The sequence below is a fragment of the Pleurodeles waltl genome, chromosome 3_1 (assembly GCF_031143425.1).
Source record: "Pleurodeles waltl isolate 20211129_DDA chromosome 3_1, aPleWal1.hap1.20221129, whole genome shotgun sequence".
Lineage (NCBI taxonomy): Eukaryota > Metazoa > Chordata > Amphibia > Caudata > Salamandridae > Pleurodeles > Pleurodeles waltl.
In genome coordinates, this window is record NC_090440.1 from 76,486,164 (window position 1) to 76,510,058 (window position 23,895).

Sequence of the window (23,895 nt, forward strand, 5' to 3'; positions counted from 1 at the left end):
CTGCACACAGGTTGCAATGGCAGGCCTAAGACATGTTTAAAGGCTACTTAAGTAGGTGGCACAACAATTGAGGCAGGCCCACATTTAGTTTACAGGCCCTGATTACATGTTGTACCATGTAGTAGGAATGTATAAGTAAATTAAATGTTCCAATCAGGTGAAGGCCAATGTTATGTTTTAAGGAGTGAGCACAAGCTCTTACCACTGGTTAGCAGTGGTAACGTTAACAGAGTCCTAAAGACAACAAAAACAAACTTCAGAAAAGCAGGAGGGAAGTAGGCAAAAAGATTTGTGGGAAAAGCACCCTAAGGCTGGCAGGTCTAACAATCATCATTCATTATCTTTCCGGAAACTATGGAGTTCTCCAACTTACTAACAATCAACAAGTCGTCCATTGTTTCCACCTCCCTCCCAAGATTAAGACGATTCGCCAATTGGAAAATTCAGAACTTTGTCTGTGCCCACTTCACCGTTGAGGTCTTCAGCATCTAGAATCATACTATTACAGGAATTCAGTCTCTCTGGATCTGGGGACCCCGAAAAAGCATTAGTGGCAGCTCCAGGGTATGAAGGCAAAGAAAAGCAGGAGCGGTTTTAGAATGCGTCCATACTCATGTCACCCCATGGAGTGCAAATCGGTAGAGATCAGTTTGGGCTCTTCTTCGGAATGCATGTTTGTCCTTTCTCCTCTCCCACTCTAGCTTGTTGGGTGAGCCATATCAAAATGAACTTTTCTGTCTTTGGAGGCCACTCGGTCCAACCAATATCATCTTCAAGAAGGAGGTCGGAGAATGTCGCCTTTGACCAGTCCACTGACTGCATCCTATTCATCTTTATTCCAAGGCCTCCTAAAATATTTCTACTGAAATGGTTTGGAGGCACCAACCACATTTAGCAATGCTCCTTCATATCCTGCATTATAGTATTGGCCTCCTGTATGCATATGTCTGTGCGTTGTGCCTGCGTCATGGAAGTCAATTAGTACCTGCTTGTGTGACGTGATGGAGTTCCAGATCAGCCAAGGTTCATGTAGAGACACTGATGGATTGAATGATCAATCTCATCTAGTGCCATTGCTCTGGTTGAATTTCTAATATTCTTTTTAGGTCTGGCTTCAGACAGCTCTATGTCCGTGAACCTCATGTGATCAATTCTTCAAACAAAAAAAATAAGAAGTTTAAAAGGATATTTGGCGTAATCATTCCCTGTCAGTCATTGGCTTTCATTTGCCTTATATGGTGTGTCCGTTGTTTGAATGGGCGGCTCATGGAGGTCATGGCATCTTGTCAATATTTACACTGTCCCATTTGTGTTGTCAACACGTTAATGGGTTATGGAGTAGTTCTTTTGTAAGACTGCAGGTGCAAAATGACTTGTAGCTTCTAACTGTGGACCAGTGTTTGCTCCTTGATGTTATGGCTTTTTATTTCAAGCATAGCAGCGCGCAAGTGCTGCTTTTCTGACTTGTTGGCATGTATCTGAACTTTTAACCACGCCCACCACACGCCCATCACTATCACTCGTTCCTGGGCTTGCCTTTCAAAAATCCTTTGTTTTCATTGGTAACTGCTTTACGTTTGTCCCTCCTTGGGGCAGTTTTGTTACTGCCTTGGACATCGCTTCTGTTACAAAGATAATTGCACTTTTGTTGATAACTTTGATTGGGAGCGAACTTCTCTTTCCTTTTGTCTCTCTCTCCGCACTCACGGCGGTGCTTTGAATCCGCTTGCTTATGTCAACTGCGTTATTTTTTGTTTTCAGTTTGTGTGTCAAGAAAGGTCCAGTTAGGAATTTACAATGCTAATAGTTCTAATCCGAGACCCATTGTATTGAAGTGCTTGTTTGTGCTGGAAGTGCATGATGTATAGATGCCCTACCCTGTCATAAAGACTCAAAGCTCGCTCTTAATCAACATTATATGCTCAAGTACTTTGCTCTCATGATAACATATTGTATTTTTTTTTCACAAAGTAAAGAAATTTGCATGCATAGGCTTTCTCAAAAGTACACTGAAATTCTGGTCCTTTCTCAAAAGTATCTACTTTGTAACATTTTAATTTCTATGCCTTTTAGGTTTTCCAGTTACCATCTTCTGACTTCTTTTCACAACACTTGCCTTTGAGGGCAACTGCCCTAACCCCAGCTTCCATGTTGTTGAAGCTAAGCTGTTCATTCGTTCTGATAATTTCTTCCTAGGGCAGCTGATGGCATCACACACAAAGTCAACCTACCATTATTAAACTTTAATAGCCAATGCATCTTTCCTCATTGTGCCATTATAGAACAAGAGAGAGAGAGAGAGAGACAGAGAGAGAGAGAGAGAGAGAGAGAGCGAGAGAAACTAACCACATGTAAGTCAACCTTCACTCTAGCCCAAAAGTGGCAAATCTGTCAACGCGCCAGGCAGTATTGGTCCTTTCAGTGGGTATATCTTCTATGCCTGACCTGTTTCTGTTTAATTGGGCCTCGTCAGTGAAGTACACCTCAAATTTTGATGACACAGCAAGCTCTGTGGCCAACATTAGGGCTTACTCACGTCACTTAGCATGACTTTTAATTACTAGAAGAATAAAAGTCGTGGACGTAACCAGTTACTGACATTGCTTGGGTTTGCATTCCATTCCATCATTTACAACTCAAATATTTCATCCATCAATTTTTATTTCTCTCTCTGTCTCCCGAAATAGGTCGGTTACCCTGATCTTATTTCTCGTAAAATTGCAATTAAAGACAGTTTGGGCACTTCCTGATCATGTTGCTCATCACTCTGAGTTGCAGTCTGTAACTTCAGCTAGACTCTGTCCTTGCCATAAAGAGATACCTTCCCTAAATAAAGTGTTATTAGAGATACTTAGGCTGTTATTATACCCTCTATGTCCGTAGCATAGCCAGTGTGCCATGGGCCCTGGTGCAAGGAAAGAAATGAGCCCCCTCCTTGCTCTTTGCTTTATAAAATACATCAATACTTAGGATTCAGGTGGCCCCACGGGCCCCTGGGACCGGTACCACTGCACCTGATGCCCAGTAGGACTCTATGACCCTGCTCTGAACGCTCCATGGCCCTCCTTGAAATGGGCAAAGTATTTAGTGGGTAACAAATACGTTAATACAGTTAAATGAATGCCCATTGCCAGGTAGGAGCCCATGGGTGCTTTTTCTGTGTTTTGATGGTCGGGTCTAGTGCCTCAAGGCCGGAGCTGTGTGGCTGTGATGAGCAGAGGAGCACGGGGCCCATGCAGCAGCTGTATTAATTCAAGAAACCTTCACACATTGATTGGTGCAAAAATCTTCTTGGCTATGTCCTGTGCTGCTAAGGTTGCAGTTCAAGGTGGGTTGCATTAATATTAGCCTTCCTGTCTTTAATAAAATGTTGATTATCCCCAATATATCAGTTAAGGAAACCATCAGTTTCATGCAATCATTAGAAAGTAATGCACTGCTGGTGGAGAAGACTTGATAAGGAAGAGTTTCTATCTGGGCACCACATAAATTATACTGAAAGTTTTGCAAGTAACAAAAATATTTTTTCTAAAACTCAATTAATGGTTTGACACCACAAGTAACCACTGCTGCCAGCTGGAACAACGTGGCTAGGGCCCCCCTCCTTCACCAAACACCAATCACCTCTGCGTATCTATACACACAGCCGATGCAACCCGGAATTACTATCACAAAAGATACATATGTGTGACCGGGTACCAGTGAAGCGTCAACCTAACTACATAGCAACGAAGTACTGCACATAAGGCAGTGGTCACAACTGCGTTGTTTTGTGTTGTATTTGCATGTATATGATTCTTCGTAGCGTTTCATACGGCTCTCGAGGCGCTGAAGAACGTCTGTGAATGAATAGCGCGCTACACCATGGACCAAGATGGGCTTCAGGTGTGTTGTGATGTGTCAATGCACCTCTGCTACGTGCTGACGGAAAACAAGAGATTGGATGCTCCAACTTATAGTTCACTAGTGTATGGATGGAAATGCAGAGTGGTCTATAAGGGATATGCTTTAGGGCCATGCGTGTAGGGCACAGGCGTGTTCTGTTCACAAGCGCATTTATTACGCCCCTCTCCCAATTAGTAATAGTGCAAAAAAGACACAGTCCTTTCTATGTGTACTAATCATGTATGTATATTCTTTTTGATGTTTTGGGGTCAATTCACATAGGCATGTAGGAAGGAGTATGTGTGAGAGTAATGCAGGCATCCTGCTTCACGTACTCCAAAGTACTCTTGTGAACAGGCCTCATGGTGCTGCTGTGAACATGTAGCTGTGCTTACTGACTCGAGGGAGGGCGAGGGGGAGCTGGGCATATCCCTCTGCCTCCATCCTTGGCAGGGATTCAAGGCAGCTCCTACCAAGGCTCGGGCAGCCATGCCAACTGATACAGACTTCATGGGGGGCTCAAAGGCCGCTTACACCAACCTGAAGCCAATGCCAACACAGGCAACGCTGCCTAAATAAGGGAATCACATATCTCCAAGGTCTGGGATGACATTGGGGTGTAGATCCCATCAAGGCCCTCTGACAGCATCTAAATCAGAATTCAGGAAGGTACTGTGGGCCCATTTAAACATGCCCTACACCAATTTACACATCCCTAATGCGGGCACAGCTGCATGGAATGACTGAATCAAGTCTCTCCAAGGTCTGGGGTGACATTGGGGTGCAATATAGATCCCACGAGGCCCTATCGCGGCAACCAAAGCAGACTAGTTGAAGGTACTGCAAGCCAGTTAAACATGCCCTACACCAATGTAAACATCCCTAATGGAGGCAGATCTGCATGGAATGGCTGAATTAAATCTCTCCTAGGTATGGGATGACATTGGGGTGTAGATCCCATCAAGCATCTAAATCAGAATTCAGGAAGGTACTGTGGGCCCATTTAAACATGCCCTACACCAATTTAAACCTCCCTAATGGAGGCACAGCTGTGTAGAATGACTGAATCAAGTCTCTCCAAGGTCTGGGATGACATTGGGGTGCAATATAGATTCCACGAGGCCCTATCGCGGCAACCAAAACAGAGTTGTTGTAGGCACTGCAAGCCAGTTAAACATACCCTAAACCAATTTAAACATACCCAATGCAAACACAGCGGCCTTGCATTAATGAATTAGAGAGCAGGAAATTGATTAGATATATGCACAGGTGAGGCGGGTAATTTGCCTGCAGAGATCTGAAGTGAAAAGAAATGTATAGATAGAGGGGTGCCTTTGCAGCTACGACCTGTCCTGAGAATCTTAAACAGCCTATGATCGCTTTCTTTTTTTATATTATTTATATTATTAGTTGGGACAGTAAAGATATCAGTTGTACCTTTCCACTAAACTCCCTATTATACTAACTATAATTATTATGTCAATATTAGATCTATGGCATCCATTTGCCAACATCACAATAAGTTCGCCTATGGGCTTCAGTCAGTGATCATTTCTCAGGGTTACTTGGAGAGTGTGAAACTTCTATTAAGTCAAAGAGTGCAATACATCAGTCATCTATGAACAGTACTGGAATGGGCCTCTTAACTTATAAATCTCAATTAACCTATTTAAATTAAAAATAAACCGTAAAACTGGAGACCACACAACAATCGTTGATTGCTAATCATCTGGATTTACTTAAGTGCCCAGCCAGTTTCTCCCGCTACATGAGATTGTCTTCTGAGCTCTCCCCTTAAAGCTTAGAAGATAGACCGCCTGGGAGGAAGGGCTGTCTCTGTTCAGGCTGCGAAGCTTTGGAACTCCCACCACAGTCCATCTGAATTCTGCACATCCATCTATCCATGTGAGTGTGCGATGACATGGCTTCTTACCCAATAGTCTGTCATATGCACTGTCTAGAGAATACCTGTCTGGTCCCAACACCTTATGTGCCCTCCATAAAGCCAAAGAAGAAAATATTTGTAATCAAATCAGAAAAATGACCTCCACGCCACTGGACGCCCTGTGTCCAACATGGTCCTCAGCCTGACCCCAACTTTCCTCTCGAGCTAGTAGTCTGGTCTAGTCATAGTTCTGGGGCCTAGAGGTGGTCCTTTCTTTGTTTCTGTAGCATTTAGAGAAGTTTGGAGACATATAACATCTGGGATATGAAGAGCGAATGAAACATTATCAATAAATAGTACAGCGAGATGAGTAGTGCTAGGGGAAACTGTCACAGATTCCAGTCTCAGTAAAATAGTTTGGTGGGTTTATGCACTTGTTGGGAGGAAGAATGAGGACGTGAAAGATTAAAAACTTTGGAACAATCAGGAGCATCATTGACCTTTTAAGGCAATATTTTTTATCTCACAAAAGAATTGATCCTTTACTGTTAATATTTTAGCATATGATTGGTATTTACTAATTCGTTTTATTTAAATTGTGTACACTTACAATTTCCTTCTCTTCACTATTCCCACTTTTATAAACATCTTGAAAATGTTTTGAAATAATGATGTGTTACTCTTTTGGTTAGCATAATATTCTATATATTTTGTACTTTAGAGTGTTTGGGACAGTGTTACTGTAGGATGCTTTCATATATTGAAGTTATTGCTGTTTATGTATTTATTTTCCTGTTAATCGTCAGAGGGGCTCTGATACTTTACTTAGGGTAGTCTCAGCACTTCTCACCGGGGCTCTGATACTTTATTTAGGGTAGTGCCAGCACTTCTCACCGGGGCTCTGATACTTTACTTAGGGTAGTGCCAGCACTTCTCACCGGGGCTCTGATACTTTACTTAGGGTAGTGTCAGCACTTCTCACTGGGGCTCTGATACTTTACTTAGGGTAGTGCCAGCACTTCTCACCGGGGCTCTGATACTTTACTTAGGGTAGTGTCAGCACTTCTCACCTGGGCTCTGATACTTTACTTAGGGTAGTGTCAGCACTTCTCACCGGGGCTCTGATACTTTACTTAGGGTAGTGTCAGCACTTCTCACTGGGGCTCTGATACTTTACTTAGGGTAGTCTCAGCACTTCTCACCGGGGCTCTGATACTTTACTTAGGGTAGTGCCAGCACTTCGCACAGGGGCTCTGATACTCTACTTAGTGTAGTCTCAGCACATCTCACCGGGGCTGTGATACTTTACTTAGGGTAGTGCCAGCACTTCTCACAGGGGCGCTGATACTTTACTTAGGGTAGTGCCAGCACTTCTCACAGGGGCGCTGATACTTTACTTAGGGTAGTGTCAGCACTTCTGACTGGGGCTCTGATACTTTACTTAGGGTAGTCTCAGCACTTCTCACCGGGGCTCTGATACTCTACTTAGGGTAGTCTCAGCACATCTCACAGGGGCTCTGATACTTTACTTAGGGTAGTGTCAGCACTTCTCACCGGGGCTGTGATACTTTACTTAGGGTAGTGCCAGCACTTCTCACCGGGGCTCTGATACTTTACTTAGGGTAGTCTCAACACTTCTCACTGGGGCTCTGATACTTTACTTAGGGTAGTCTCAACACTTCTCACTGGGGCTCTGATACTTTACTTAGGGTAGTGCCAGCACTTCTCACCGGGGCTCTGATACTTTACTTAGGGTAGTGCCAGCACTTCTCACCAGGGCTCTGTTACTTCACTTAGGGTAGTCTCAGCACTTCTCACTGGGGCTCTGATACTTTACTTAGGGTAGTCTCAGCACTTCTCACTGGGGCTCTGTTACTTTACTTAGGGTAGTCTCAGCACTTCTCACTGGGGCTCTGATACTTTACTTAGGGTAGTGCCAGCACTTCTCACTGGGGCTCTGATACTTTACTTAGGGTAGTGCCAGCACTTCTCACCGGGGCTCTGATACTTTACTTAGGGTAGTCTCAACACTTCTCACTGGGGCTCTGATACTTTACTTAGGGTAGTCTCAACACTTCTCACTGGGGCTCTGATACTTTACTTAGGGTAGTGCCAGCACTTCTCACCGGGGCTCTGATACTTTACTTAGGGTAGTCTCAGCACTTCTCACCAGGGCTCTGATACTTTACTTAGGGTAGTGCCAGTACTTCTCACCGGGGCTCTGATACTTTACTTAGGGTAGTGCCAGCACTTCTCACCAGGGCTCTGTTACTTTACTTAGGGTAGTGCCAGCACTTCTCACTGGGGCTCTGATACTTTACTTAGGGTAGTCTCAGCACTTCTCACCTGGGCTCTGATACTTTACTTAGGGTAGTGTCAGCACATCTCACCGGGGCTCTGATACTTTACTTAGGGTAGTCTCAGCACTTCTCACCGGGGCTCTGATACTTTATTTAGGGGAAAGTCTCAGCACTTCTCCCCAGGCTGTGATACTTTGTTCAGGGCACTGACAGCACTTCTCCTCAGGCTTGTGATACTTTGGTCGGGGCACTGACAGCACTTCTCCCCAGGGTGTGATACTTTGTTCAGGGCACTGACAGCACTTCTCCTCAGGGTGTGATACTTTGTTCGGGGCACTGACAGCACTTCTCCTCAGGCTGTGGTAGTGTATTCAGGGCACTGACAGCACTTCTCCCCCGGCTGTGATACTTCATTTATGGCACTGACAGCACTTCTCCCCAGGCTGTGCTACTTTGTTCAGGGCACTGACAGCACTTCTCCCCAGGGTGTGATACTTTGTTCGGGGCACTGACAGCACTTCTCCCCAGGCTGTGATACTTTGTTCGGGGCACTGACAGCACTTCTCCCCAGGCTGTGATACTTTGTTCAGGGCACCGACAGCACTTCTCCCCAGGCTGTGATACTTCGTTCGGGGCACTGACAGCACTTCTACCAGGCTGTGATACTTCGTTCGGGGCACTGACAGCACTTCTCCTCAGGGTGTGATACTTTGATCGGGGCACTGACAGCACTTCTCCCCAGGCTGTGATACTTCGTTCGGGGCACTGACAGCACTTCTCCCCAGGGTGTTATACTTTATAGGGGCACTGACAGAACTTCTCCCCAGGGTGTGATACTTTGTTTGGGGTACTGATAGCACTTCTCCCCAGGCTGTGATACTTCATTTATGGCACTGACAGCACTTCTCTCCAGGGTGTGATACTTCTCCCCAGGCTGTGATATTTTGTTCAGGGCACTGACAGCACTTCTCCCCAGGCTGTGATACTTTGTTCAGGGCACCGACAGCATTTCTCCCCAGGCTGTGATACTTTGTTCGGGGCACTGACAGCACTTCTCCCCAGGGTGTGATACTTCGTTCGGGGCACTGACAGCACTTCTCCCCAGGCTGTGATACTTTGTTCAGGGCACCGACAGCACTTCTCCCCAGGCTGTGATACTTCGTTCGGGGCACTGACAGCACTTCTACCAGGCTGTGATACTTCGTTCGGGGCACTGACAGCACTTCTCCTCAGGGTGTGATACTTTGATCGGGGCACTGACAGCACTTCTCCCCAGGCTGTGATACTTCGTTCGGGGCACTGACAGCACTTCTCCCCAGGCTGTGATACTTCGTTCGGGGCACTGACAGCACTTCTCCTCAGGGTGTGATACTTTGTTCAGGGCACTGACAGCACTTCTCCCCAGGCTGTGATACTTTGTTCGGGGCACTGACAGCACTTCTCCCCAGGGTGTGATACTTCGTTCGGGGCACTGACAGCACTTCTCCTCAGGGTGTGATACTTTGTTCAGGGCACTGACAGCACTTCTCCCCAGGGTGTGATACTTCGTTCGGGTCACTGACAGCACTTCTCCTCAGGGTGTGATACTTTGTTCAGGGCACTGACAGCACTTCTCCCCAGGGTGTGATAGTTTGTTCAGGGCACTGACAGCACTTCTCACCAGGGTGTGATACTTTGCAGGGCACTGACAGCACTTCTCCCCAGGGTGTGATACTTCGTTCGGGTCACTGACAGCACTTCTCCTCAGGGTGTGATACTTTGTTCGGGGCACTGACAGCACTTCTTCCCAGGCTGTGATACTTTGTTCGGGGCACTGACAGCACTTCTCCCCAGGGTGTTATACTTTATAGGGGCACTGACAGAACTTCTCCCCAGGGTGTGATACTTTGTTTGGGGTACTGATAGCACTTCTCCCCAGGTTGTGATACTTCATTTATGGCACTGACAGCACTTCTCTCCAGGGTGTGATACTTCTCCCCAGGCTGTGATACATTGTTCAGGGCACTGACAGCACTTCTCCCCAGGCTGTGATACTTTGTTCAGGGCACCGACAGCATTTCTCCCCAGGGTGTGATACTTTTTTCAGGGTAGTCCTTAAGAATACATAATGGCCCAGGGAAACTATAGGAGTTTATCGTTCCAAGTAGTCAAGATCTCCTGAATTCCATAACAATGTGCCCCATGAACATTTCCTTACAAACATACAAGGTTTTCCCTTGCATAAAACAGTCATCGAATGTATTTCTCTGACTGAATGTAGTCTTGGGAGCATCTTAATAACATGTTAGGAAATAAGGTCCACAGATTCTAAACTATCAACTGTGGAACCTGGAGAATTGTGTCCTGATCCTAGCCTCCCCACCTACCCAAATTGTGTGACCTTGGGCAAGTTTGATTATCATGAAGGGAGACCCCGGGGGACCCTCGGGGTTCGTGTCTGGAATGTTTTCCAGACTCTTTTTGCATAGGAAGGAAAGTTGTCCAAACAAGAGTTTAAAAAAAAAACTAATCTATTCTAAACCTCTAAGGCACCTTCGTCCAGACCAGCGCCTTGAGACAGCTTCAGCTGTACTTTGCGCTATATACGTAGTCCAAAGCACTTTATTTTCCTAGTCTGTAGTTATCTCCCAAAAAGTGAGGGTGCTCAGAAATAAACGTCAGTATATAAATTAGGAAATCGAATTCTACGTGTTTGCTTTTTTGTTTAAAATTGGCATGCACATATTTTGAAAAGGAATCAAACACTGGTTCCATATTGGTAAATCAATCATGTTCATTTTTATCAAGAACAATCTTTCGAGGTAACGAATGGAAGTTTTACTGGTACTATAAATACATAAGATCGCATCAAACTCACACAGTCCATAAGGACAGCAGTTATTACATATAAGGCACATATTAAGAGAAATAGCGAGTTTTATCTTTACCTGCCATTTCCTTGGCATGTAAAGTATGTATTTTTGTATGTAAATCTTTATGTGCTACAGTGAGAACTAAACGGATTCATGACACCAAAATCATAATATTAATCCATCATCAATAGCAAAAAAATAAGTAAAAAAACACACCGCTACGGGTGCCAGTCAAAGGCTAAGGTGATGGAGACGATCTAGTGTGATGGCCACACAGCAGACCTTGAAGCCTAAAGGTCTGGCTTCTAACCGCACCTTGGATACTTGAGCTCAACCCGCGTGGTTCTTCGTAAATAACTTTAGGCCGACTTCCCAGAGCTTTATCCGTGAGTAGGGTGACCAGATATGAAAAAACAAAAACCGGCACAGTTCACTAAAATAGAAGAAGGACTACAAGGTGACATCCTCCGCGGGACACAGAATGACAGCGCGCATCAACCTAAAAAGACAGACGGGTACTGAGGAAATAGGAAATAAAGTGCAGTTTTTTTTAAACCCACACATTAAATTGTTTCTGTGAACAGCTGAGGACTAGTCTTGATAAGGAACGTACAAAATCTTGCCTCCCTCGGTTTTCAGTCGAGCCTCTCTGAAAATCGGGACATGAGCCACATTTGGAGACAGCTCCAGGATAACCGGGACTGTCCCGACAAATCCGGGACGCCTGCTCACCCCTATCCATGGTGCGTGTCTGTCTCCTCGAAACACCGGAGTAAGTCACCGTTAAGTGAGTAGTGAGCCACAACTATTCACACAAAACGGTTGTGACTGGAACCTTGCCCCCTCCTGCGCTTTAAGGAGTAAATGCGTGTAAAGTTAGAGATTAAAATTTGCCCCTTATTACATTTTACGCCTCCGGCACAGTAGGTGGTGTTTCTGCTGTTGAAACAATGCTCTCTGTAAAGCGCTTTGCTGCTTCGTGGCGCTAGCCCCTGGTGCACTGAACACCTAGAAGAAGTGCCAAAGAGAATCACGCTACCATGAAATTAAAATGCCCGGTTTCTTTGTGATCGGAGACCCTCAGTGGAAAAATCAGGCTGATCGCCTGAAGATCCACGGATCCCTTTAAGCAGAATGTACAATCTGTGGGGCGAGGTCGTGTAATAGTTCCCTTTAAGGACCAGTCTGTGCTTCCTTCTAATCTAGAGTGAAAAAAAGTGATGAAAAAAGGGTCTGACGACGACGGGATCGCTCAGTGGGCTAAGGTCCTGTTGTTATAGCAGCGTATATCTGCAGTTAACAAGTTTGAACTTCAGCAGGGTCGACTCAACCTCATATCCTTCCAAAGCGAATAAAAAAAAAGTGAGCGTTGTTGTGTTGCGATACCAATATCTATCACGCGCAGCGCCTTGAAGGTGCAGGCTTGCAGCTGGGAGCGCTGTTGGTGTTATCGCTCCTATATCTGCTGGTGAAAGTTCCAACTAAGCAGTGGCTTTTTGCAAGCACAATGTGAAGTTCAGGAGAATTCATTTCACAGCACATTTAGCGCTTTCGAAATTACCTTCAGACAGAGACAAGCCATGTGAGAAACCTCAGTGTGCACTAATGCATCTGCTGTAGAGGTCTGTGGGTGGTTTCAAAGCCCCGGGTTTGAATCCGGGTCGTTGCACTCAACTTATCATCTCTGACGAGGTGAGTTGCTTTGTCATAATGCCCTTTATCAGCGCCGAGAAACAATGCACTTGTCAGAGGGTGCTATATGAGTGCTATTGTTATGACCGACGTATAATAAGGGCTTTGTGCACCCTTAAAGTGTAGGGGGCAGGCCATTAAATTAGTGGCTTAACCTAACACCAACCACTACGCCTGGGCCCTTAAAGCCTCACTGAACAATAAGTCCGTTTTTAGGCGCCTCAAACAATATGTAAGCATTGCTCTTATAACCCCCCTACTGAATAACGCGCCTTTATATGGCACCTCTCACAGCGTCGAAGCAACTTAAATAATAGTTGTAATTATTACCAATGAACAGTGTTTATACATAGCGCTTCGTGACATATGTCAGAGGTTTCACTAACAGCTGCTATCCTGTTTAATGGTTACAACGCACCAATCGGAGACGGATAAATGACAAAGGTTCTCCTTGCCGGGGAAACCTGTGACCTGCGGATCCCAGCGGCCACCGTCTAGCTCACTGAGGCATCCTGCAGCCCCACATCACAACGGGCACTGGGCACAGATGGCATGTCAGAATACAAGCGTACCTCATTAAATGGACGTCAGTGGCTGGTCCCAGAAGGTGAAACGCGGAGCTGGGTCAAGGGTGTCGCCCCAGCGGAGTCAGTTCCCAGGCCCGGACAGCGGTTAGAGGACCAAAGATGCAGCCACCTCCGGAGTGTGGAGACGGGGCTCAGGCGGATAATTTCAAATAACCTGCTCTGAGAGCAAACGAGGCGCATGAGGCAGCCCAGGCAGGGGGTTTTCCCGTCGGTAGTTCCGCACATATTGATTGGTTCCCGGGAATCCAAGCAGGATGGTAAACAGGCGCCTATTTGCATATAGCTCACACCTTAAAACTCGTAAGGAACAGGTTAGGCCAGGTGAGGCTGGGCAGCCGGGCCTGGCACTGCGAGGAGGCAGCGCGGACTGTCTGCGTCTTCATTCAGTCATTAACCCATCTCTCCAGGGTTCTGTGAGGACCACGTCATCTCAGGGCAATGGCAGAAGATTGTAACGAGAAAAAAAAGAAAAAATATATCTTTTTGGGCACCCCAGTGTGTTTAGCTGCTCGTTACAGTTTGTTTCCTTTCATTTTTCCGTCAGATGGGCTTTGGTTTTAGGGAAACATGGTCGGTGTCTGTAGATAAGATCCATGCAAGCAAAAAAACCACTTTCATGATTCGAAGGACTGAAGGGCTGAGGCAGCGTCAGCCACAACAAAGTTAGGAAATTGACGGGCATTGTGCTCCTTGAATAGATTTGCATATGGCAAGGTAAGAAGTGAAATCATCTGCCTGCCCCTAGACTAGGGGTAGTTCAGAGATTACAGCCAGTAGGGCTGGAGCAGAGTCCAACACATCACAATAATGCGCGCACTGTTCAGCTATCCATGCCCCCTTGACTGTAACGTCAATGATGGCTTGGCAGTAATGTTCACTGTCGGCTTGTTTACAGTGGGCATTGCCAGTTTGGCTTTCGTGCCAGGTCCACTTCATTGTGCATTGCTGACATTCGCACCCAATGTCAGGAAGGTTAAATGCAAAATGCCCATCCTTGATCCTGCCATTTAAAGGGCCATTCCAGCTTAAAGAAAAACACAATTGTCTTTACTGAGTCCCGCGTTGTAACAATCACTAACAAAAAGCATTCTAGAATGTTTCATTGTTTGATGTCTGCTTGGGTTTTCAAATGTACTGTGACATCATTCATCAGAACACTTGTCCTTACCCAGTCTTTAGTCACTAACAATCACCACAATAGGGGTTGTAGAATGTTTTTTTGTTTGATGTCTGCCTGGGTTTTGAGACTTACTGTGACATCACTCATCGGAGCACTTCTCCTTACCGAGTCTCGCGTCACTAACAATCATCAATGAAAGGGGTTCTAGACTGTTGCTTTGTTTGATGCCTGCTTGTGTTTTGAGACCTATTGTTTCATCATTCATTAGAGCACTACTACTTAACCAGTCTTGCATCACTAAAAATCACCAACAGTAAGGGTTGCTTTGTTTGATATCTGCTTGAGTTTTGAGACTTACTTTGACATCATTCATCAGAACGCTACTCCTTACCCAGTCTCCGGTTACTAACAATCACCAACAGTAGGGATTCTAGAATGTTTCTTTGATGTCTGCTTGGCTTTTGAGACCTACTGTGACATCATTCAGCGGAACACTTCTCCTTACCCAGTCTCTCGTCACTCACAATCGCCAACAGTAAGGGTTCTATAATGTTGCTTTGTTTGATGTCTGCTTGGGTTTTGAGACCTACTGTGACATCATTCATCAGAACGCTACACCTTACCCAGTGTCACTTCACTAACAATCACCAACAGTAGGCATTTTAGAATGTTTCTTTGATGATGTTTGCTTGGGTTTTGAGACCTATTGTGACATCATTCATCAGAACACTTTTCCTTACCCAGTCTTGCATCACTACTAAGCACCAGCGAAAGGTGTTCTAGAATGTTGCTTTGTTTGATGCCCCTTGTGTTTTGAGACCTATTGTGACATCATTCATTAGAGCACTACTCCTTAACCAGTCTTGCATCACTAACAATCACCAACAGTAGGGGTTCCAGAATGTTGCTTTGATATCTGCTTGAGTTTTGAGACCTACTGTGACACCATTCATCAGAACACTACTCCTTACCCAGTCTCCCATCACTAACAATCACCAACAGTAGGGGTTCTAGAATGTTTCTTTGATGTCTGCTTGTGTTTTGAGACCTATTGTGACATTATTCACCAGATGCACCCTTAAATTCTCATTAATAATCCTAGCAAATGCTTAGGCCTAAGCAAAGCCAGGGGCAAAGCTATCAAATACATGGATTATTGTAATTGGTGCATTAGGGCCCCCTGGCTAGGTAGAGCGCATGGCCAATACCCTCTAACCACTGGAAAACTCCTGTCACATTTTTTAGTGGAAGTGCAGCTAAATAATTGTACCTCAGTTCACCAGACACAGCTTTCTTACCAATAGGTCTGCACACACAACACCTGTACTCTTAGAGCAATTTCCAGTAAGTTATCTACGTACTACACGTCTAATAGCGATGGCCTAATGTACTGTAGTTGTTCTCTTGATCATGGGGTGATATTTTCATGGGAAGGTTAGTCTCTTTGCCTTGCCATCAGAATCACTGCCACCTCAACTGTGGACTTGTGGGGTAGTTGAAAACTCGGGAAAACAGAGAGATAGTTTTAACTCGTGGCCTACCTATTTAGCCACATTGTGTGTTCTTGGGCAATTACTTTTTTAACTTATTCTCCTGCTCTAATTTTTGGCTAAGCTTGGGAGACTTTAGGATTACCCTAAAAGCTCCTATTAGGTGTATGATAACAAGAAAAACTAACCTGGCTAACACCTCAGGTTTCTAGGGAGGTAGAGAACACCAAATTCAATGTATTTCCACTGACATTGACAAAAACTCTTCAGACTGTAATATGGTAGTAAAGTCATATCCTTTCCAGAAAGTGGTACCGCATTGCAGTGTCGGGTAGCCTACTTTACCAAAATGTTTGGGTAAACCATACTCTCTCTGTGCTTCTGTGCACTACTGCGACGATTTATGAGCAGTTGAATCAGGCTGATTCTAAGAAATAAACATCAAGGACATACTCCCAGACAGGTCACCAGCATGGTTGTCATTCATTCCTTTAAGGCTGCTAATCTATAGGTAGGTGCCCATTTTTAGGCTCTCGCTCTGTCCCTGGTGTAATCTCTCTGTGGACTTTTAACCACGCCCATCAGTTTGGTTGGGTAGTGGGCTTGCCTTTTACAATTCGCTTGATTATTATTGTGATCATTAGTGAAAGGCATGCCCACGTCATGCCTTTTCTGGTGTTTAGCCCTCCTCGAGCGCACCGGCCAACTACTGAAAACATACGAGGCTCCATGTTTTCCGTATGGTTTCTAGACTACTTTTTCTCTTTATTTCGCAGGCAGCGTGATCTCGCTAAGCAGTAGTCGAGCTCTTTGCATGACATCAACCCTGTTACATGGCAAATTGCACTTTTGCCGGTTACATGGATAATTGCACTTTTGCAGATACTTTTCACTGCGAGCAAACTTCTGTTTCCTTTTGTGTGTCTCCGTCTTGCTTCATGGTGGCCATGGGCTCGCTTATGTGAAACTGTTTAACTTTTCAGTTTATGTGGCAAGAAAAGTCCAGTTAGGAGTTTAAAACGTGAATAGCTCTAACTCGAGCAAACGCGAGACCCGTTGCATTACAAATGCTTGTTTCTATCAGCACCTCTAAAAGCGAAACTGGGTTCTGGAAATGGGTTGTGCAGGAAGAGACCCCCCACCTCTGCATAGTGTTGCTTCTCCCCCCCACCAGACATGCAGTAAACAAATGCCTGCTGCACAGGCACCTCTTAGCTGCTCATCCTGGGCTGAAAGCCGAGAAAGCTACCCTGCCAGGCAGATCATGGTGTCATGCCGGGCACAGGGACGTAGCTTGGTCAGTGTGATTGGGGGGTATTAGCTTCAGATTTCCTGACAATCACGCTGGCACCTGATGTTTAAATACATTATACAATAAGCGAGGCGCATGAGAGGTGCTTAAGGGGTAGCGAAAAGGGAGAGGAATGCAGATGGGGGAGTGTACTAAGTGAGAGTCAGTGGATTTTTTTTCTGAAATAACCAAGATTTTCAAAGTCCTTCCAAACAGAGGGAGAGAGCGTGTGTGTGTTTTTGTCTGTGTGTGTAAAAAAATCCTGGTAAAATCCAAAAGACACCTCGTCATACCCGACTGAAAGCACCTGTATCCAACTATTTATCTCACAAAATACATTTATTAGTGGGGCGTAGCACCCCCCCCCCGTTGCTTATCCTGGAAGGGACAAAATACCCAAAATTTGACACCCCCACCTGCTCATTGCAGGCAACCAGACAAACAGGCAAGACATTTTAAAGAGTGGTGAAGTTGTGAGTCTAGGCACTTTGTAACTTTGTACATCACTTATTGTGTTTCACTGTTAGCGGATTTCTAAGGATACATAGTTTCATTCTCCCGAGTGGGGGTGGGGGGTCCTGTAATAGAAATTTTATCACTGGCATGCATACTTACTTCAAGATTGTGAGAAATTTGTGTAATTTGCATTTGTGACATTACCCAAAATTTTCATGAAATTACCCGAAATACAAATCCTTCATTTCGCTCTAAATTTTAGCTCGAAATGCTTCCTCGTGTCAATTCATGGCGTAGGTTGCATTTAAACAAGAGCGCTGCAATAACAGTAAACTGTACTGCGAATGGTGCGTAATTACGCGAAGTGGCATAATGTAGCATGGCACGAATCTCTCGAAGTTACGCAAATACGCTGGCATATTTGAAATTTCGCCCATGCCTAATTTACATCTTCAGCAGGTACTGTCTTCCAGAATCACACATTGTCAAAGCTTATCCCTGCCTTGTACAATTCACACCAGCTTCTCTGGAGCACGCCGCCTTCCGTCAATCATACATTTTTTTAAGCGTTATTAGTCCTCCTGATCAATTGAGTGATTTGTAAATACTGTTTCATATGTTCATCTTGATCTTAATGGTCACTCCCTAATGTAAATTAAAGAGTCATCCTGAGTAAACCATCAAACACGATGTCTAATGATCCCAAATTGTCATGAGTAACACCTGAGTATTTTAACTCGTAACACCCATGGTTTCTTGCTCCGGTTAAATCCTGCGAACCGGAAGTTCCCATCTCTGATCTTTGACGTGAGCACAGCTGGCACCCGAGGCAAGAATATTTCAGAATCCTACTTCTGTGGAAGTCGCGTTTTGTACGTTGATACTTTCGAAGGTGGTTTCCTTCACCCCTCGAGCTCGCCCCGCACCTGTCCGCTGTAGTATCAACACTTTTCGACAAGTAACCAATTACAAAAATGTCTGCATTAGAGTTTACATGTGTGCTCGCCCTCACCTTGTGCAACTCAACTCTTTAGCAAACACTGGGGGAGCCACTGAGATATTTTTTCCTGGGACACACAGATGTTTTCCTAAATGCATTTTCGGACTCAACCGGAAGTCTGTGGCTGGAGGTTCGTACAACAACTATATCTGAGAAGGAAAATTAAATGTATTCCATGTTACGTAACCTACAGGAGCCACCTCCACGGGTTTGTGTAAAAATTGTAGGATGGGAGCCTAGAAGCCTTTAGCTGCCCTCTCTTCAGCTGAGATCCTCTCCCCTGGTCTGGCAAGGCGCCTCGCGTCTTCTTTTCAGGCAGGGACCAAAGACGATCCTCTTCAAGCCACACCTCATCTATGTCAACCTGTCTGGATGGGGCATCATTCCAGCGCCTGCATCCCCTCCAGTACCCCTCTGTGCTCTTCCTTCTTACTCCCGCCTTTATACAGCGCTTTGAAGCTGGCCTCATGCATACGTGGAAATACAGTTTGCAGGGTTTCTCACTTTAAGATGTCAGTATCATGGGCCCATAGTGCACCTGTGGCTAGATGTCCACAGTGTAAAATCCGGGCATTTAAAGGTGTTGTAAACCCACCTTAGTTTCAATTTTGTACGTAAGCATAGGTACAACCTAAGAAGCTAATGTGTCCAAGATCACACAATGAAATCATATGGAGAGTCCAAGTTTAGGTAAACACGGTCATCCATTAGACCGCATCTCATTCTATTACTAGCAACGTTTTGTTCCTAAAATAACCGCTTTCACACACGTGCCTCGTTTTGGCACAGGATTTCTAAGCACTCGCGTCATGGGATCTATTTGAAATAACACCAAAGACTCCGTGATGTGAACATGGAATTAGGACAGCTACTGTACAGTTTTTTTGAACATTTCAGATGTTCACAATCTGGAGTACAGGGAAATAAAGGGACCGTTTGCGATCGCAAAAATGTATTTTGGTATGTATCAAGTCTAATTTGCGATTCGATAACTTGTTACATACCGATTAGGTATTAGAAAGGGGCATGTCAAGGGCGTCCCTTCCTAATACCGAATCGCAGAGGTATGTATGATTGATACATCTGGCCCACAGTGATTTGCTGTGCACAGTTTGATTTTAGTCAGGTGTCAAAGTGGTAATTAGAACCCAGGTTTTAAGATTCCAGGGACAGATGTACCACTGCCTGCTCTTAAAAAATCTTTTCGCCCCAATTCACAAAAGGGAAGGGGTCTTTTTGGGACCCCTTCCCCTTTGCAAATGGGTTACCACCAATTTGAAATTGGTGGTAACTGTGATTGTTTTGCGACCGCAATCACGGTCACAAAACAATCATACATACCTCTGCGATTCGGTATTAGGAAGGGACACCCTTGACACGCCCCTTCCTAATACCAAATCGGTATGTAGTCACAAATCCAACAAGTTACTGAATCACAAATTGGACTTGATACATACCAAAATGCATTTTTGCGATCGCAAAACTGTTTGATACATCTGGCCCCAGACTCGGTAACTTGGCCACTAGATCATATCCCTTAAGTGACAGCTCTAGCCCTTTACTCCCACGATTTTAATGTTTAAGGAATGCAAGTGTTAGAGATTTTAGATTGACCAACAACATTTTAGGATAGTTGCGTGATAAATTATAATTTCGCCCGAAAAGGTTTGCGGTAGATTTGTCTTCACATAAGTTCATCAGCACACGATATTTCCCCAAACATTTTTTTGCAGTATATTTTCCCTACACAAAGTATTCTTTCCAAATTCACTGTTGGTTTTGTTGGGGCAATTTGCTGATTTCTGGATCTTTTTTCCACAGGCACCTTTCACATTGTAATGAGAAAGTTGGAAAAACTGCAGTTATTTATAAAAAGCCAACTTCACTAATTTCGCAGACCTATTTTAGGGCACATATTAGAGTAGAACGGAGCTGATAGATCAATCTTCCTTCAAGGGTTGTTTATCCGCTTGGATTGCTGCCTTATGGACAAGGGCTCAGAGCACAAAGGTTTCTCCAGGTGTAAGTACTGGGTACGGTGCACGTACATGTGACGTTTCATGTCCCGGATGCAGAGTACATCAGGCCAGAGCTCTCATATAAACCGCTAGATCCCAGGCCCCCTGGGGGAGAAAAGGCTGTGCTGAACTTCACAGATCTTAATATCATCAACTTTGATGGTAATTGATTTATCTACCCCAGAAGGATGGAAGGCTGAGCCAGCCGTGCCAGGATTCTCCCGACCTGCACTGACTGCCTATTTGTTCCCCTAAAGAGAGGTTTCAGGTTTCCCTGCACCGTGATGGAATCTGTTCCTTGATTCGTGTCACTTGCCAGCGCTGACCTGTGCGGCAAAGCGAGCAGTCGAAACATCTCTAAAAACGGATTATTTTTATCTATGTGACAATGTACTCAGATTAAGTGACTGATCACTGACACCGTCCATGAGAAACAATTTACCGGCTGTGGCAGCAAAATGCAGTCAAGTGGCCACCCTACCGACTCCACCCCGGCGCTCCTGCGCCCCCTTCTGTGTGCTCTGCTGCTTTCATGGAGGACAGACCGGTCTCCAGCGGCTCAGCCCACGGGCTGTGGTCTCCAGTAGAGTCTGCTCTGAGGCTGTGGCAATATACATTTATTTGCACCTGGTACTCAGGTGCTAGACTTCACATGGCACCCACTGACCTCTGCAACGCTGCACATGGGTGCTAGACTTCACATGGCACCCACTGACCCCTGCACAGCTGCACATGGGTGCTAGGCTTCACATGGCACCCTCTGACACCTGCACAGCTGCACATGGGTGGCAAGCTTCGCATGACACCCTCTGACCCCTGCACATCTGCACACAGGTGCTAAGCTTCACATGACACCCTCTGACCCCTGCACAGCTGCACACAGGTGTTAAGCTTCACATGGCACCCTCTGACCCCTGCACAGCTGCACACAAATGCTAAGCTTCACAGGCACCCTCTGACCCCTGCACAGCTGCACACAGGTGCTAAGCTTCACATGTCACCCTCTGGTCCTGCAGAGCTGCACACAGGTGCTAAGCTTCACATGACACCCTCTGACCCCTGCACAGCTGCACACAGGTGCTAAGCTTCACATGACACCCTCTGACCCCTGCACAGCTGCACACAGGTGCTAAGCTTCACAGGAACCCTCTGATCCCTGCACAGCTGCACACAGGTGCCAGGCTTCACATGGCACCCTCTGACCCCTGCACAGCTGCACATGGGTGCTAGGCTTCACATGGCACCCTCTGACACCTGCACAGCTGCACATGGGTGGCAAGCTTCGCATGACACCCTCTGACCCCTGCACAGCTGCACACAGGTGCTAAGCTTCACATGACACCCTCTGACCCCTGCACAGCTGCACACAGGTGTTAAGCTTCACATGGCACCCTCTGACCCCTGCACAGCTGCACACAAGTGCTAAGCTTCACAGGCACCCTCTGACCCCTGCACAGCTGCACACAGGTGCTAAGCTTCACATGTCACCCTCTGGTCCTGCAGAGCTGCACACAGGTGCTAAGCTTCACTTAGCACCCTCTGACCCCTGCACAGCTTTATACGGCGGCTAAGCTTCGCATGAATCCACTGGCCCTGAACAGCTTCATACAGCCCCTAAGCTGCAAATGGCACCCACTGACCCATGCACAGCTGCACCCAGGTGCCAGGCTTCACATGGCACCCTCTGACCCCTGCACAGCTGCACCCAGGTGCCAGGCTTCACATGGCACCCTCTGACCCCTGCACAGCTGCACACAGATGCTAAGCTTCACAGGCACCCTCTGACCCCTGCACAGCTGCACACAGGTGCTAAGCTTCACATGTCACCCTCTGGTCCTGCAGAGCTGCACACAGGTGCTAAGCTTCACTTAGCACCCTCTGACCCCTGCACAGCTGCACACAGGTGCTAAGCTTCACATGGCACCCTCTGACACCTGCATAGCAGTACAAAGGTGCTAAGCTTCACATGCCACCCTCTGGTCCTGCACAGCTGCACCCAGGTGCCAGGCTTCACATAGCACCCTCTGCCCCCCTGCACAGCTTTTTACGGTGGCTAAGCTTCGCATGAAACCACTGGCCCTGAACAGCTTCATACAGGCCCTAAGCTGCACATGGCACCCCCTGACCCCTGCACAGCTGCACATGGGAGCTAAGCTTCACATGGCACCCCCTGGCCTCTGCACAGCTGCACACAGGTGCTAAGCTTCACATGGAACCCTCTGGTCCTGCACAGCTGCACACAGGTGTTAGGCTTCACATAGTTCCCTCTGACCCCTGCAAAGCTGTACACAGGTGCTAAGCCTCACATAGCTCCCTCTGACTTTTGCACAGCTACACACAGGTGCTAAGCCTCATATAGCTCCCTCTGACCCCTGCAAAGCTGTACACAGGTGCTAAGGCTCACATAGCTCCCTCTGACTTTTGCACAGCTGCACACAGGTGCTAAGTCTCACATAGCTCCGTCTGACCCCTGCAAGGCTGCACACAGGTGCTAAGCCTCACATAGCTCCCTCTGACTCCTGCACAGTTGCACACAGGTGCTGATCTTCACTTGCCCCCCTCTGACCCCTGCACAGCTCAGCTGCTCACTGGTGCTGAGCTTCACATGGCACCCACTGGCCCTGTATGGCTGCACACTGGCGCTAAGCTTCACATGGCACCTTCTGGCCCTTGGACAGCTGCATGCAGCTGCTAATCTTCAATGACACCCACTGATCCCTGCACAGCTGCACACAGGTGCTAAGTTTCATATGGCACCCTTTGAGCCCTGCAAAGCTGCACACAGGTGCTAAGTTTCATATGACACTATCTGACCCCTGTATAACTCACACAAGTACTAAGGGCCACATGTACAAAGCTTTTTTATAGTTGCAAACGGGGTGATTTGCAGAATCTGCCCGTTTGCAACTAGAAAATTATTTTGGGATGTACAAGGCCCAAACTGTGATTCGGTAACTTGTTACCGAATCGCAATTTTGGTTTCGCGATTCGGTATTAGGAAGGTGCGTATTCAGGGCATCCCTTCCTAATACCGAATCTAAATGGTATGTACCACTGAGTTTGAGGTTGATTTGTCGAAAAGTCAGAATTTGAAGAACAATTTTAGGGTGTTCATAAGTGAGTAAACTTGTCAGAACATTTAAACCCCTAAACAATACAGCTCAAGGAGTTAGCGGGTAGTATTCAGAAGTGGAGTGATACTCAATCTGTTAAAAATTGATGGGCTCAGAAGTAGTGATGACGCAGAAATGAAGGTTTTACATTTATTAGCGCATAAACGTAGTGTGAAATAATCATGTGTGACTTTAACCGAACTAAT

General features: G+C 46.0%; 1 protein-coding gene across 1 annotated transcript in view; it reads right to left on the reverse strand.

Moving 5' to 3' along the window:
* The window catches only part of EHF (ETS homologous factor), a 93,425-nt gene extending 80,058 nt beyond the window's left edge, over nt 1-13,367 (reverse strand). Inside the window, exon 1 of the mRNA XM_069221845.1 lies at nt 13,187-13,367. The gene's annotated coding sequence lies outside the window, so the exon portion shown is untranslated. The remainder of the gene's footprint in view (nt 1-13,186) is intronic.
* Nucleotides 13,368-23,895: the final 10,528 nt, after the last annotated feature.